Consider the following 15,008-nt stretch of genomic DNA (forward strand, 5'->3'; position numbering starts at 1 on the left):
ACTGCTGATCAAACCACACTAATATATGGGACTTATATTTCTGAAAATCAGCATTTGAATACCAGGATGAAAACAGGTAACTCTGTATTCACTGTAGGTGCCAAAGCTTTAAAAACAAATTTTCAGCAGCTTTCTTGTGTCCTGCCCTGGCTGCCTTAGATTTTCTTTCGGTGTGATTTTTCTACTGCCTTGTGCCCCTGTAATGATTGGTGACTCCATAAAGTGGGTATACATGGTTTCCACCAGCTGTGGTGTTTTACATCTGTTCTCTTGCCCTGTTGAGGCACTTTCCCAGAGTAGTGTCTGGGCTGGATTATCTACTCCCACTCCAGCTGTAAAGTCTTGAGTAGCTTTAAAATTCAGAGGAGTTTCAAAAAAGTCCAAGAACGTGGCAGCTCTCTGCTATTTGTAAAGATGGCTGTTAATGCAAAGGATTTGTTTCAATTTTCTTAGCTTGAAGTAATGATAACAGCAGTGTTCTTGTATCAGGTATATTGCTGGGACAGCAGTGAGATCTTTAGCATCTGACAAGAGGCTTCCTGGTGCAGTTCCCCGCTCTGAAAGCACAGATTCAATGGCATGAATGATACCCCCTTTGCAGGTTAGACAGCCTTTATATCTGTGTGCTCACACGCCCTTCAGAGTTGGGTGCAGAAGTCCATTTGTTATCTCCAGGCTTCCTTTGTGCAAGCAGTAGGTTGGTTTTGTAGTAAACCTTAACAGATTTGCTAAATAAAAATGTAGTTGACAGGTTGTACCATGACCCACCAGAAGCGAGGCAGCAGTGTAAAACCACCTCCAGATTCCACCTACTAACAACACTTGAGACGTGGAGCGTCGTCAATAAATGCTTTCTATACAGGTGCATGATAAGAAGAAAAGACTAGTGTGAGGGGTCTCATTTCATGCTGAGAGAGTGCATGGATCAAAACCCCGATGTGGTGAGTATCCCACATGATCTGCTGAAGCAGCCCGAATACCTGGTTACTCACCACCCACTGGGACTCCAGCCGACAGTAAAAGCCAGGATCTCTATTAATTCTCAAATCTTGTCAAAACACCGCCCTGCTACTCCAAAACAACAGCAACAAACCTTAGGTGACCTCACCTCTCCTACACATCGGACTGGCAGATTAAATGCTTATGACTTTTTTTACCTCCACTCTGTATCTTATTTATCAAATATGTTTTCAGATGCAGATTTGGGAGTACCCTGTGTTTACTTTTAAGTGCCCTCGGTATGATTTGTTTTCTTAAGGGCTGATCCAAGAACTGAACAAATGAGCTCCTGAGCTGGTCTATAGAAGGAGATGGCTAGGGTCAGTTTAATGTTTTCTGTGATTAAAGTACACACTGCTGAGTAAATACAGGAGGAATTATATATTATTTGACTAGCTGCTAATTATGGTGAGCTTTTCCTGACTGCGCTTCCTTTACAAAAGATGAAAGTCAAATCCCTCAGAATTCTCTCATTTAGTTCCTTTGCAGAAAATGGTCTGGTAAACAGAACAAGTATTACTGCTGTAGTTCGTATCATGCTTCTTTTGCATGCTAATCCAAAGTTCCCCTGAGATAATTTGACAAGAAGGTCATTAATGCAAATTTAAGCGTGACCTAGAAAGGATTTATTTTCTATGTACCACATTGATTCTTTGCTATTGTTATTTGTTTTTCTTTGTTTTAAACTTGCCCAGTGTTTTGGGGTTGCCTTTCCTTCATTTTCTTTCCTCCGTTTTTTTTTCCTTAAATCTCATGACCATAGCGGCATAATTCACCCCAAAACAAATATGTTGCTTTCATATAAAATGCTTGAGTAAGGTCTGAAAATGTTGCATGTGAAAAATGGAGTTTATCCAGCAAATGCCAGGTATAGCTTGGAAAAACTGTCTTTGTAGGCAATTAAGAAAAGGTAACTTTTAATTTCTTTTATTTTACTGAAGAGCTTCTGTGCAAATTTGCATTATAGATACCTGAGCTTTCCCAACAGATGCGGTCCCAGAGCCCTCCATTGTCCAGCCGTGCCAACTTGCCAGCAGAATTAAGTAAATACTAACAAACCCCAAACTATTGCAGATAGCAGGATTAAACATTCTTTTTTCAGTTGTTCAATCTGGTGCTCAATTTTGTTTCTGCAATTTCTGGGCATATCCTAATTCTGGGGGACTCAAACTCTGACATTCGTGTGAGATATCTAATATAGAAACAAGCAAGGAACAAAACCAAACACTTGAGAGTCTCAACACTTCTGGGTTTGGTTATACCTTGTAAAGAATAAAAAGGTCCCAGTTACCTGCCTCCCTTTAGCACTTTGCAGGTCACTTTAGGGCTCTTACTATTTTTGCAGTTTAATATATATGAAAATAAAGTATGTAACCTTTCCCAAAGGGATCTCAAAGCTCTGTGCCATCTTCTTTCACTAAGCCCTCAAAAATATGCCATTGCTCATAGTCAGGAGAAATAAATCTAGCTGGTTTCCAGTTAAGATGTGGCCTTTTAGTATGTGTTGGTAAAAACGCCTCTGTCTGAGCCCATGCGCTGTTTCCCCTTTGGATCGCTAATGGCAGAAGAAAAACGGTTACTTTCCTTTTAGCTCCTGAGTGTGCTGGGAGGTTATTGCTGATGGAGGCACTGAGAATGCATGCAGGGGTGCACACACAATTTGCTTCTGGGTTAGTTCATATTTTTCCCTTTCGGGTCGATACGTCTGCTTTACATTTGGCTGAAGAGAATGCAAAATACTTCCTCATGTGGTGCAATGGGGACAGTGAGCAGTCCTGAGGCGGAGGGAAGTTAAATGACTTGAGGTTATGGAGTAATTGAAGCAACTGAAGGCAGATCGAGGTGCGAGTCCCGCTGGAGCCAGGGCTGCACTGCCAGCGCTCCCGCTCCTGCCCTGCCCGGGGAGCCGTGCCGGGAGCGATGCCGCCAGGCAGCCGGCTCTTGCTGACACCGTGCCAGCTTCTGCTGCTGGAAAATGCATCCAGTGTCCAGCCCGCTTGACCCCCTGTCTGAGTAACTTGTTTTGCCATTTGTCACTGCCAAATGTTTCTTTATTCTGCCTCAGTCACTTGGTTTGCCACTCATTTGACTCCCTGCATAATTAACTTTGCCAGCCAATTGACTCGCTGTGTAATTATCTTTGCTAGTCACTTTGGTCTCTGCATATTAATCACGGTGTCTAACGGGCCTCAGGGCAGGTTGCAGCTCGGTGGGGCTGGCAGCAGGTGCTGGCCAGCCCTCACACCCACCGGGCACTGCCCGGCGCCGGGGGAGAGCCCGAGGGCCGCTGGCGCAGATGAGACCTTGCTGGGCTGGGACCGCAGCACGGCCAGGACAGCTGCAGAAACACGCTGCCACTTGCTGCTTCTCTTTTCTGACCTGAATTTAACTCTGCTTCCCAGCAGTGCCCTCCTCCAGCCCTGCCCCTCCTCATTTAATTGCTCTCATTTCATATTGCATCCGTCTGCCTTTGTCGGCTTCTCTGACACACTCCCCCATGTGCTTTACCACACTCTGGTTGTGCAAACCGGCCCTTTGCTCCCTGAATGATCCACAAGGCGTCCACGAATTCTTTGTTCAGCTTCAACCAGGGGGCTGTTTTTGCAGGATGCCTTGGAAAAATTATCTGACTTAGAGTGACAAGTGTGAAGAGCAGTTGCAGACAGTTTATACATCCTCCTCATGGAAAATAAACCTGTTAGTGTATGCCATATGCTACAAAGAAGTGGCTCTTGGCCACACAGCTGAAACACTAGAGCCTTTCCTTGACTCTTTGTCTGCTTGTCTGTTTGTCTTCAAAGCAGGAGCCCCTTACAGCTGACACTTCTCCTTCTGTCCTGTTGCCAAATAGCTGTGGACTTTGTAAATAATGTAGACAAAAGTTTTGGATGCTATCAGGAATAAATAACATAATAACTAGATTAATCATCTAGTGACAGAATAATGTACTTTGGAAAATTATCTTGCCTGCCTGCCTACCATTCAGGAAGGTTTGATTTTCTCCTTTGGTGCACTTTGTCTTTAAAATCTCTCTAGCCTGTGCTTTGTTCTGCCCCTTCTGCCCAACTTTGGTCTAGCCCCTTCATTGCTTAATCAAAATTTGTACAACTTCATTCCCCGTCAGACACACTTCAGCTCTAAAAACACAATCCAGCACCAAAACCAAACAGACTTCCAATCTAATTTTCCCTGATGGTGTTTTCTTGTTTGTCTGGAGAGATAAAATCTATAGGATTTCGTACTCTCTGTATCCTTTTATATTGACTGGTTATTTCATAGTCCAGTTATTCTCCTTGCTTAGAGTACCTATAACAAATTATTGTAAAGAGCTTTTTAAAATCCTCTCCCATTGCTCAATGTTTTGCATTTGTATGTAACCAACAATGTCTCACAGAGCTTATTTTTCTGAAGTATCAAGGAAGATAAATCCCCAAATGCATTTCCGAGATACAAAGGCGCAAGCCTATACTGTTCAATCGAGTGCGATGTTGTTATCTCACCTAATTTTGATGGAGGTAGCTCCACAAACAGGATCTTTCCAGCTTCTGCAGTTAGTATGGCACTAATGTGAGGTGCTTTTGCCCCACTGACCAGCCCTGCACAGCTGGGGCTGTGCTCAGAGATCACTCGTGGACCTCAACATGGTGCACCATTGGGTATGACTGACATGAATATTTTGCTCCTGTCAAGGGGAGGTAAGTATCCCCCCCTCCTCCCAGCTTGTCTTTTGGTCTCCAGCTTTTACATCCCCTGACATGTTCCTTGGAGAGCCTGAATTATTGTCGGTAGTGGTTTTGTTTTGCAAGAATACGAGTTCTTTGGCTGACTAATGCACAGACAAATCATCTGTACTGGCTTGGTCTTCCCATAACTTCCGCATAACAAAAGGAAAAGGAGTGATCACATCTCAGCTGTCCTGCGCTCTCACGCCTGTGTTTCAGATAAGGGTACTCTGCTGGGAAGAGATCTAAAGTTAGCAATCTGGAGTTTTTCTTCTGAGGTTTAACAATTTTTTTCTTCTTCAGAAAGAAATGAGTTCGTGTGTGAAGTATGACTGCTGTTTTGTTGTTTGGTTTTGTGTGTTTTTTTTCCTGAAACGTCTCTGCTCTGCCTCTCCCAACAGCTTTGAGCTGTAATAAACCCACTCAGAAACGCACCAAGAGCTAGTTCTGACTGGTGCGGACAGTGCAGCTGCTGAAATTCGATTTCGGCACAGGAAGTGACATGACTGGAGCAAATTCCTCAGCTTGACATTTAAGAGCAAATATAACATCATTGGTGGTTTGGCTGGGGCTGTTGTTGTTTTGGACTAGGCTTGGGTCAGTGGGAAACACAGCAACAGAGGGGTTGTACTAATGCAGCTCTCATTGCCTGCTCAGCCAGGGAGAATTTGGGGGACCAGGGGACAACTTTGCAGTTTCCTGAAGTCAGTCGCTACCTTTGCAGATGTACGAACTCAAGGCTCCGTGCACAGGGAACTTCAGCAGAAAGGACGATAAAAACACAGTCCTTGCAACAAGCTCTAGCTAAAGATTAACCTTGCTGACTAATTGAATGCTGGGAATGAAAAATGTTAAAACAAATATACCAAAGAACTGGGCTGTGGTTTTCCTCTCTATCTGCTGATGGAAGGCTGTGTTGCCACCTGTCTGGGCCAGCATTTTGGATATTAAATAAACCCAGCCTCCTTCTGTGATACAGTACAGAGACATTAATTTAGCTCTATTAGAAAAGTCTACAGCATAAAGCAAGCCAATAACAGCTTTGAGAGTGTGACCTTCAAGTTATATTTCACACCCACCCAGTACATGGAGATAACAATGTTTACTATCACTTTGTAAGTATAACTCTCTGGATGACTGAATTGGAAAGTAATGAAATGCAGCTGCCTGCTGTGTTTCTGTTTTCACTTTTATTTAATCATCCTTCTGTAAAAAAGCCTAGGGTCTGTGATCCTCTCCTATGCGAAAAGCAGGAGTAGGTTCCCCTCTGGGGAAAGCCTGGCATGTGAGTCTGGCTGCCCTGCTGCAGGCCAGGAGATGTTGGGGCACAGACTACTGCTGCCAGGGGATTTCAGCTTCAGTGGTGGAGTAAGTTTGGTTCAGGACTTCTAGTTTAGCCTCTTCGCTGTGGTCTGAACCTCTGGAATGTCGTTCTAGGAAAAAATGTTACCTGGAGTTGTCTCAGAGGGGATGTGAAACAATGAAGAGGTCGTTATGAGCAGCTCAGGTCTGCTGCGTTGAGTTCCCGGTTGTGCAGTCAGAAGCAGCTGCAGTCTCTGGCAGGAGAGCCTGCATCAGAGCGCAGCAGAGGCACCCGGACGCGAGACTGGAGAAATGCAGCGACTGCTTTTGCAGACAGCCCTGGTGTGGTAACGAGGTGCTCTGGGGAGGTGTCTCAGGAACTAACTTTACATTCAAGACCAAACATTACCACTAATCCGCATGGCGTTACAGATGGTGCTGGTGGGATACCAGTTCATAACAGAGCTTGCCAGGAAGGGACCCTTTGACTGCACGTTGCCACAAGAGGTCAAAATGGTACCAAATCTCAACACCCTCCAAACTCAGCGTGAGATATCTCTCTTTACCAGAGCTGACCTGCAGTGACGACTGGTTGCCAGGAACAAGGGAGGAAAAAGACACAACAGTGGAGGAAGGGGAATGGGGATGCTGTTAGAAACCATTGGCCTTTTAAGACCTCCTTTAAAGTCTCTCTATTATTGCAAACATGAGCTTGCTATAAACTCCTGAATGGACAGACAGAGCCTGAGATGCAAGCGAATGGGCCTACGACAGTTTTCTATTATCTGGGAGATTTCTGTCTTAATAGAAGCTTTCAGAGCCAGTATGAGAGTTGAGCTTTAAAATTATGCCCCCATAGGAACAGAGTGTGTTCTGATGGAAAAGGCAAATAAATTGTGTTTTGCAATATGATATTGGACACACAGAGTATTACTCTGCTGGTTCTCAAGTCCATCACAGACAAGACCCCATCACAGACAGTAAGCCAAGATGTCTTCTGTGGTAAAAATAAAAATCACTTTCTGTTCTTACAAAGAAAATAACTTTGTTCCTACAGGGTAATACCTGCTCAAAGTGGCTGCTCTGTTCATCTTGTAGAGCTCTGCAAAGAGTTTTCTTCTCCTCTGTGCTGCTGAGGCCTTTCTACTCTTGTGCACACATTTGTCTTTAAATTTTTCTTTGACAGTATCTATTATCTCAACCTGTAAGTGTGAAATTAATGTTTACATAATTTGAACCAGTTAAAACTAATTGAAGTAAACCGCCACCTTCCAGGTTGGGCTGAAATGGAGAACAGTCCATGCCCCAATATGCACACATACACCCACCTGCCTGTCACACAGCAGGACTAAATAGCAAGAAATCATAATATCAGGTTAGCCAAAGCTTCGCTGCCCTGGTGCTCCTACATCCTGCAATTTCAGTCATCAGATCAGAACCCTCTCCACATTCAAACCTGCAGTTTACAGAATAGATTTTGTACTTTCAGTCTTGCCGCTACTTTATTTGCTTTCCCACTCTCTTTACTCACCACTTCTGGGTTGTGCCTCCTTCAGGGATGCTAGCCACAGCTTCCCTTATTGGTTACACCGTTTATCATAATTCCACACTATTTCCTTTTCTGCCAATGACAATCACATAAGAGCAATTGATTATTTACCTCCTTTCCATTTAAATATGATCTATATATCTCAGCCCAGGTTAATACCTCTTACATTAGCAGTGCATTTCTATTTGAAGATTTTAACTGGATGTACATTTGTGCATTCCAATAATGCCTACAGTATTTATTTTACTGTGAAAAAACAGGATTCAATAAAGGGCCTGCCCTCGTGTTTTACAGGTTTTTAAAGAGAAAGAATCTAATGAACAATTTTTGGTGTTACACTTTTTTTAAAATCTGCAATTAAGGGAATGTAATTACTTTTCACCTTGTCTTCTGTTTGCTTTTTGCATTCCACTTCTCCTGTGCTTGGGGTATGAATCATGTTTCATTTCATGACTGGAGAGCAGGCAGGGGTGTGCTGCTGATTCTGTGTCTGGTCTATATTTTCAGTAGAGACACTCAGCTGCTACAAATCAACAAAGGAGTCGATGGAGGCAAGTAGGTTTAAACGACCAAAGGATGTAACCTTTGATCTTCTGCAAGATAAAGCCCCTGACCCTACTCCTTTGAAAAATCTAATTTAAAACAAAAAGTACATGACTGTCAATCCAACACATACTATTCCTCTCTTAGCGAGGGTTTGCTCTTGCAGGCTTTTTTCCTCCTCCTAGGAATGCAGTCGACAGAATTCAGATACAAACCTGATACCTAAGAAAGACCCTTCAGCAAAATGTTTGTCCAGCAGTGTCAGAACTTGCCCCTGGATACGGAGTTAGATCCACCTTTATCATTCTCTTGCAATTCTCGCACAATTAAGCAGACAATTCCAGCATTCGCTGAAACTTACTGACGATTATCAGCCTGTATCTGCTCCTGCTGACAATCAGTTTTACGCTGGTGGAGCAGAGTGGGCTTGGGCCTGTCTCTTGCAGGTTAGCTGCCTACGTACAATACTTCCTTTCAAACCTCATGCTGTCTCACAGATGCAATAACTTTGTAGGCTCAGCTGAGATTTCCCTTGAACCTCCTCTCTAATTAACCACTGCTTTAAGTTCTTATCAGCAGATTAACTTACTGCAGAAACATTCTGCTTTTCCATAGCTTCCAAGCCACATAGGAACATGGCTTCTGTCACCTTGCCACAACCTTGGCATTACTCAACATGTCAGCTAAAGCCTTAGAAGTTTTCCAGACCTTTTAATCTTTACTCCTCGCTTAATATTGTTCCCTTCAAATAGATGTCATTCCGCCCACAGACAGTTTGCCCCACGGGGATCTAAAGCAAGCTGGGTTGAGTAAAGACCCATTTCAAACATGGAGGAAAACACAAGAAAGATAAGTAAATATAAGCTTCCGTTTAGGCGGACAATAAAGCCTGTGCTTAAATCCATTCCTGCTGTGTTACGAGAGGTATAGAAACTACAGCCTTATTTGTACTTGCTGTTGTACATGTATATAATGAGGAGAAGCGTTGTGTCCTGAAAGCTGCCTAGCAAAGTAAGAATAAAGTCAGCAGGGAGATCCAAGCAACAGACAGGAGTACGGAAAACTTGACAAAACCTTTATCTACAGAGGGATTCACTGGCCAAAACAAATTACCTGTTGAACAGCACTGTCATTTCTGGGGGTATTGTGGCATACCCTCAGCCCAGAGCAGGTATTTAAGTCTAATTGAAGAGATGGGTTTAGCACGTGCTTCAGTGCTTTGCTGAATCAGGGCCATAATGCTGCCATCAGCCATTTTAATGCTGGATGGAGATGAGGTAAAGAACGTGTCTGGTATCAGTGAAATTCCTTAGTGGTTGCCAAATTGGGTATGTTGTGTCCAGCCAGAAGAACTGAAGCCCCTTTCTGTACTGTGATTTTCAACTCTGATTAAACCATCTCAATATACATTCCCGAGGCCACTGATGTAATAGATTCCTTCCAGAGAAAACACTGCGTAAAACAACACTGCCAGGAAATGGGAGCCCTCACACTTGGTGCCTGTATTTATTGTAAATATCCTGACTGAAGTCTTTTGTGCGGTAGTTTGAGAAGAAGCTTCTTGTTGTCACCCTCTTCAACTACACTATTGTCCAAGTCTGGAAGGAAATTGGGATCTCATCTGTGGTGAAAAAAATCCATCTTAGAAAAAGAGATGAAATACAGTGAGGGCAAAAATAGCTTGAAAATGGGTTTGCAGTGAGAAAGTAAGTTTCCTGGAGGTCTTGTAAAAATAATCTTAATCAACAAAGGACTCCTAAGTACTATGGGGTTTTAGAACTTTTTTTTTCCTGTAACAGTACATTCAGTACATCGGTGCATATTTCCCAAAAGTGATGCTCTCCCTGACCCTATGATCACAACATGACCCTCAGCCCCTTGCTTCTAACAAATTCGGCAGCTTTCTCTGGAAGGAGCCAGCTCACCTCACTCAGGCATTTCCCAGAAGCAGCAAAATTTCATGGGGAGTTTTGCAGCTGAGCAGGATAAAACTCTTGAGTGTTTGTGCTAGTCACTCTACTGTGACCTTACCACAGGCTTGAGAGCTCTTCTGCTGGAATCAACAAGCCCCTTGTCTCGGTACTCCAAATGTGCAAAGCTGCTTTATGAACTAAGCAGCTAAAGTACATGCAAAAGAAACAGCCAGTTTGTTGGCATACTAATAGTATTAAATGTCATTATACTGTTAAGCATCAAAGATACTGAGCCTGGACCACAGTTTTCCCCTGCTGAAACTAGTTAGTGACTGCAGGCTCAGGCATCTGGGCAGGCCAGCATTAACCAGAGGTGCACATCTGCCTCCTCTGCCTGGCTGCGAGAATACAGCCAGAGCTCTGTGTAAGACAGCATCCACAGCTACTTTCAAGCCACTACTGAAACTTGTAGATCTTCCTATACGCCTGACCGCTTGCCAGATTCTCATTAACAAGTCAGAGCTAAAGACAGAGATTGTCATATAAAATGAGGGGCAAGGATGAGGCATAGCCCCACCATGAGAGGCTCCAGCCATCATCCCCAGGGACAACTGGAGATGCTGCTCCTGGGATGATAACTCCTGTGGTGGCTGTGGGCCAGCTGCACCTGCTCTATGACAGCTGACAGTCCTCACCTGGTAAAAATTACCACAATGCTAACAAAAGAGCACAGCTATTTACCAAAATTGAGAGTGGGATATCTCAGTGAAATCACATGGCTTACTGGGCATGCCTTTCAGTTTTGATAAATCCCTCAGTGAAAACACAGGCAATGTGTCACCATAGGTACCCTTCTAATTAAACTGAGAACATAGCACATCTATTCCTCAATGTCCACTGCTCTTTCTCCTGGGTGCAATTCACAGTGCTGGGTTTGATCTATGAGCTCCTTGTGTGGCTTGGTTAATGGCTGCCTTAGAGCATGCTCCTTTCTCCTCCAGCCATTACAGCAGCAGAGACCAGTGGGATGCTGTGTCAATGACTTCCTGAAGCCAAAGTGCTGATAGAGATTTGGGCAGTTCTGTCTTACTGGAATTAACTCCCCTCTTGAGCCAATAAAACGTGTATGTTGAAGTTAGCACAGAGTAGAATGCTAAGCAGTGTGACTGAGAAGCAAGAGGCTGCATTCCTATCATAACTAAGGCAACCAAGCTGGTCACTATCAGAGGACACCTTTCCTTTCACAAAAAAATGTATGGAGTGAGTCAGCTGATGATGAAGGAAATATACTCGTTTGACACCTTTTTTTTCTTTTTATCTGAGAATCACACCTACGTGTCAAATAATGATGATGAGCAACAACCCCACCCTTCCTTCTACAGAGCGCTGGCCACATGGGAAATGTGGCTTGGTTGCCTAGAGAGACAGAAATGATGAAGATGTGGAACATCTGAGGACCAGAGGCCTCTTCTCTCTGGATTCCTTCCACGGTGTTTTATAGATTCTACCATCACCTTCCCTTGCCCGTGGGAGACGGGTTATGACGTGACAGAGAATGATGCCATCGCACAGCTGGGTATGAAGCTAAGGGGCTGCACCTTTGTGTGCAAACACCAAAAAGTCCTTTTTCAGGAAGGCAGAAATAAGGAGGAACTGGGAGACCAACTCAAAAATATTCTTGGGTTTTTGTGGTTTTGTGATGTTCCTTCATTCTCCCAGGTGTCTCATTAGAAATGAATTAAAACAAGACAATTAGCTGCTACTGAGAATTTACGGTGCTGCTGCATCAAAGTACTTTGGAGTACTTAACAGCTGAGTAATTGGTATCTCTCTCTACTGTCTGTCACAAAGACAATGGACATGGTGAGGGTCCTGGAGAGATATGGTCTTTATTGAAGAAAGGAAATGAATGTTTAAGCAGGCTAATTGAAAACAACATATATGAATTAATATGATTAGCAGTAGCTTGACTGGCCTTTTTTTTCTTTTTTCTTTTTTTTTTTCCCCTGCTTCCTGTCAGGACCAAAATTATGAAGTCCAACATTTCCCATGTTAAACCTACTGTGCATGCACAGCCAGTCCTTGTGTGTTGTGCACCCACGTCCTGGGTGGGGTCCCCCTCGGGTCCACGCATGCTTGGTCCCTGCAGGCAGAGCCACCGGCCCGGACTGCGGGGAGTCTGCCACCCCTCTGCGTTGAGTGGTGATTTACTGCTTTTCCATGTGTGCAGCGCAGTACAGCTGCTTCTGCCTCCCCAGCTCTCTGCTTCTGGGTGGCAGGACTTCACCCCAGGAAAGGGAGGAAAGAGACAAGAAAAGCAATAAGGTAGGAGAGCTGCAGGAGAGAATTTCTGATTAACTCTTTTTAACAGACTACATTTTTATTTGAGACTATACCAATTCCAGTTTTCATAACAACACATTATTCCTTTGACAAGTGCTTATTTAATTTCATATAGTTGTCTAAATAGTTATCACACTGCTAATGTTTCCAGCCAGAAATTATTCCCCAATGTGCCAGATCCAGACCTTCCAGTAATTTGTGTATGTAAATTCAGATCATTATTATGTTCATATGTAATACTACAGGTAACAAAATGAAAGAGCAGATACAAATTATCTGCATAAAAATCTGCATAAAATATTCACATATGGAAACATAATTTTTCTTGTTTGTATAAATGTCTGAACATGTAAGATCAATCAATCTCACTTGTACCCATACCGCTCAGAAGCGTATCGTATTTATTGTGTGTGTCCTAATATAATCTTCCAGTAGTTCATAAAATATGATCACTGTTAGGAGCTGTTCAGAATTCAGAACTGTACGATCATTTGGTTGCTACTGTGGGTCTAAAATGTATTTTTTTTTTCCTGCTATGAATTTTTCTCATTTAAGAGTCAACTAAACTATAGTGATCTGAGAATTAGCAGCTGAGGACTGTTCAGCACTGCGGGATGCTTAATGCAATTAGCAAAGTTAATACAATGTTGGACAGGTGCCTTATACCAGGGGAAAAACGGCGTTGTTCTTATTTGCTCAGGATCAAACAGTTACATTACCTTGTTTCTTTTAAGAAAGCATTTATTCTTAAAATTGAATGAAATAAAGAACAAAATGAATGATTGACCTGCTATTGGTTGAATTCTACAGTAAGCTTCCCTGTTTTCTACTTCCAGGAGAATAGCTTCAGGAAACGACATGTACCTACTTGCAGAGGGGCACAGAAATAAAAGGTACACTGAAATGAGCGAAGCCTGAAGAAGATTACCCTGGAATATCTAAGGAACAAGTTGAAGCCAGCTCAGAACCATCTACCTTTAATAACAGGTGGAGGATGGGAAATATAACAGAGGTCAGAGAGGAGTATGCATACTGTTCCTCTTCTTTTTGCAAAGCTGATCCTTGGAAATCACAGTTATCAGCTTAACACCTGGAAAGATGGTAGAAACACTGAGTCAATGAGAGAGAGCTGAAAACTACTGATCTGTAGAACTGGGGCAGGAGAAGACTCCTGCTGAAAGGTCCACGAAGCGTAAGAAAAACAAGGGTGTTGCCAATAAGGTAAGTGTGCGAATCTGCTTGTATCCTCACTCAGGAGCTCACAAACTGGAGGACTTCCCTATTCAGGGCAAATGTTTTCCTGCATGTGTCCTTGAGGTAAAACTAAACTAGGGAGTTCTCTGAAGTTATTTCTATGTTGGTTTTAGAAGATTGGGACATCTGAGCGACAGCCCGTAATTATGATGGGTCTTTAAAATAAAAAAGTTAACGTTTAGAGAAAAGACCTTAAGAGAGGAATTGCAGAGTCCGTCTGTCAGGCTGCCTGTCCTCTGGTTCAAGCCATGTCGTTTCAGGTTGTGTTGATTTTGTGTTTCCCTCACCTCTTTTATATTTATATCCTTCCAAGAAAATATTCTACTATGGCTGAAGTGAAACTGGAGAAAAGGATAGTCTTAGCTTCTCCATCCCTGTCCTGCCTCCTTAGCCATCTGCTGCAGTGGCATCTGTGCTCAGGGAATACACACAGCTGCCTCTGACGTTACACCTTCCCCGTGCCTTTGCTCTCTGGGGATCCCAACTGAATCAAGAACAGAAAGCAGGCATATGAAAAATAGTGGCTGGAAGACACAGCATCACTTCTATCTCTGATCACATAGGCTTCCCTGTCTTCTGAGCAGCCATGGAGGTATTAGAGGGTGAGCAAAAACCCAAAGGGGCCCAATCAAAGGCAGAACAAGGATGTCCCATGGCATGCACAGCTTGTGAAACCCCTCATCTGCTTTGTCCCTCAGAAATCTGCAGAGCACAGTTGCCAAACCAAGGAGCATCTTACTGTTCCTGCTGAGGAAAAGGCAGAGATCCTTGGGCAGAGGGCTCGTGTCTGTAGGCAATTCAGTGTGTCTCTAGCTGCCCTTGAGCTGGGCCTGCAGACCCACCCTCCTGGAGCTGAGCTTGTCTGGCTGGAGGGCTAATTTGTTCCAGAGGAAAAACCTGCATGGGGACACGCTTGGAGCATGGAGGCCAGAATTAATGCTGATGTAGCCCCAGTCTCTGGGCGGAGAGTTTACCCTTTACATAGGCTCAAAATGATTCCCAGTCCGCAGGTGTAATGTCAGCACTGCTGGTAAATATAAAACGGGAGCATGACTTATTATTGTGGGTTTGAGCTGAGAAGCTGGTCTTCTTGAAAGGACTGTAGTTGCTTGCCTTCACTTAGAACAAAAAGAAGTTGATAGAAGCTGGTGGCTGAGATCCTGACTGTGCGAGAGGAGCGGGCAGGACACAGTCTCTTCTGGGGGTGAGGAAGTCGCTTCCAACCTGCATTGTGCATTAACGCGCAGGAATGCCGAACCCCTTAGACACTGTCTGGGCTGACGGATGGAGAGAGGTACAGATGTGCAGGCTGCTCCCCTCCACAACCCTGCACTAGGAGAATTCCCTAATCCTGCTTATCTGAAGTGTTTGCACTTCTCATAG

This window comes from Phalacrocorax aristotelis, chromosome 8, assembly GCF_949628215.1.
Source record: "Phalacrocorax aristotelis chromosome 8, bGulAri2.1, whole genome shotgun sequence".
NCBI lineage: Eukaryota > Metazoa > Chordata > Aves > Suliformes > Phalacrocoracidae > Phalacrocorax > Phalacrocorax aristotelis.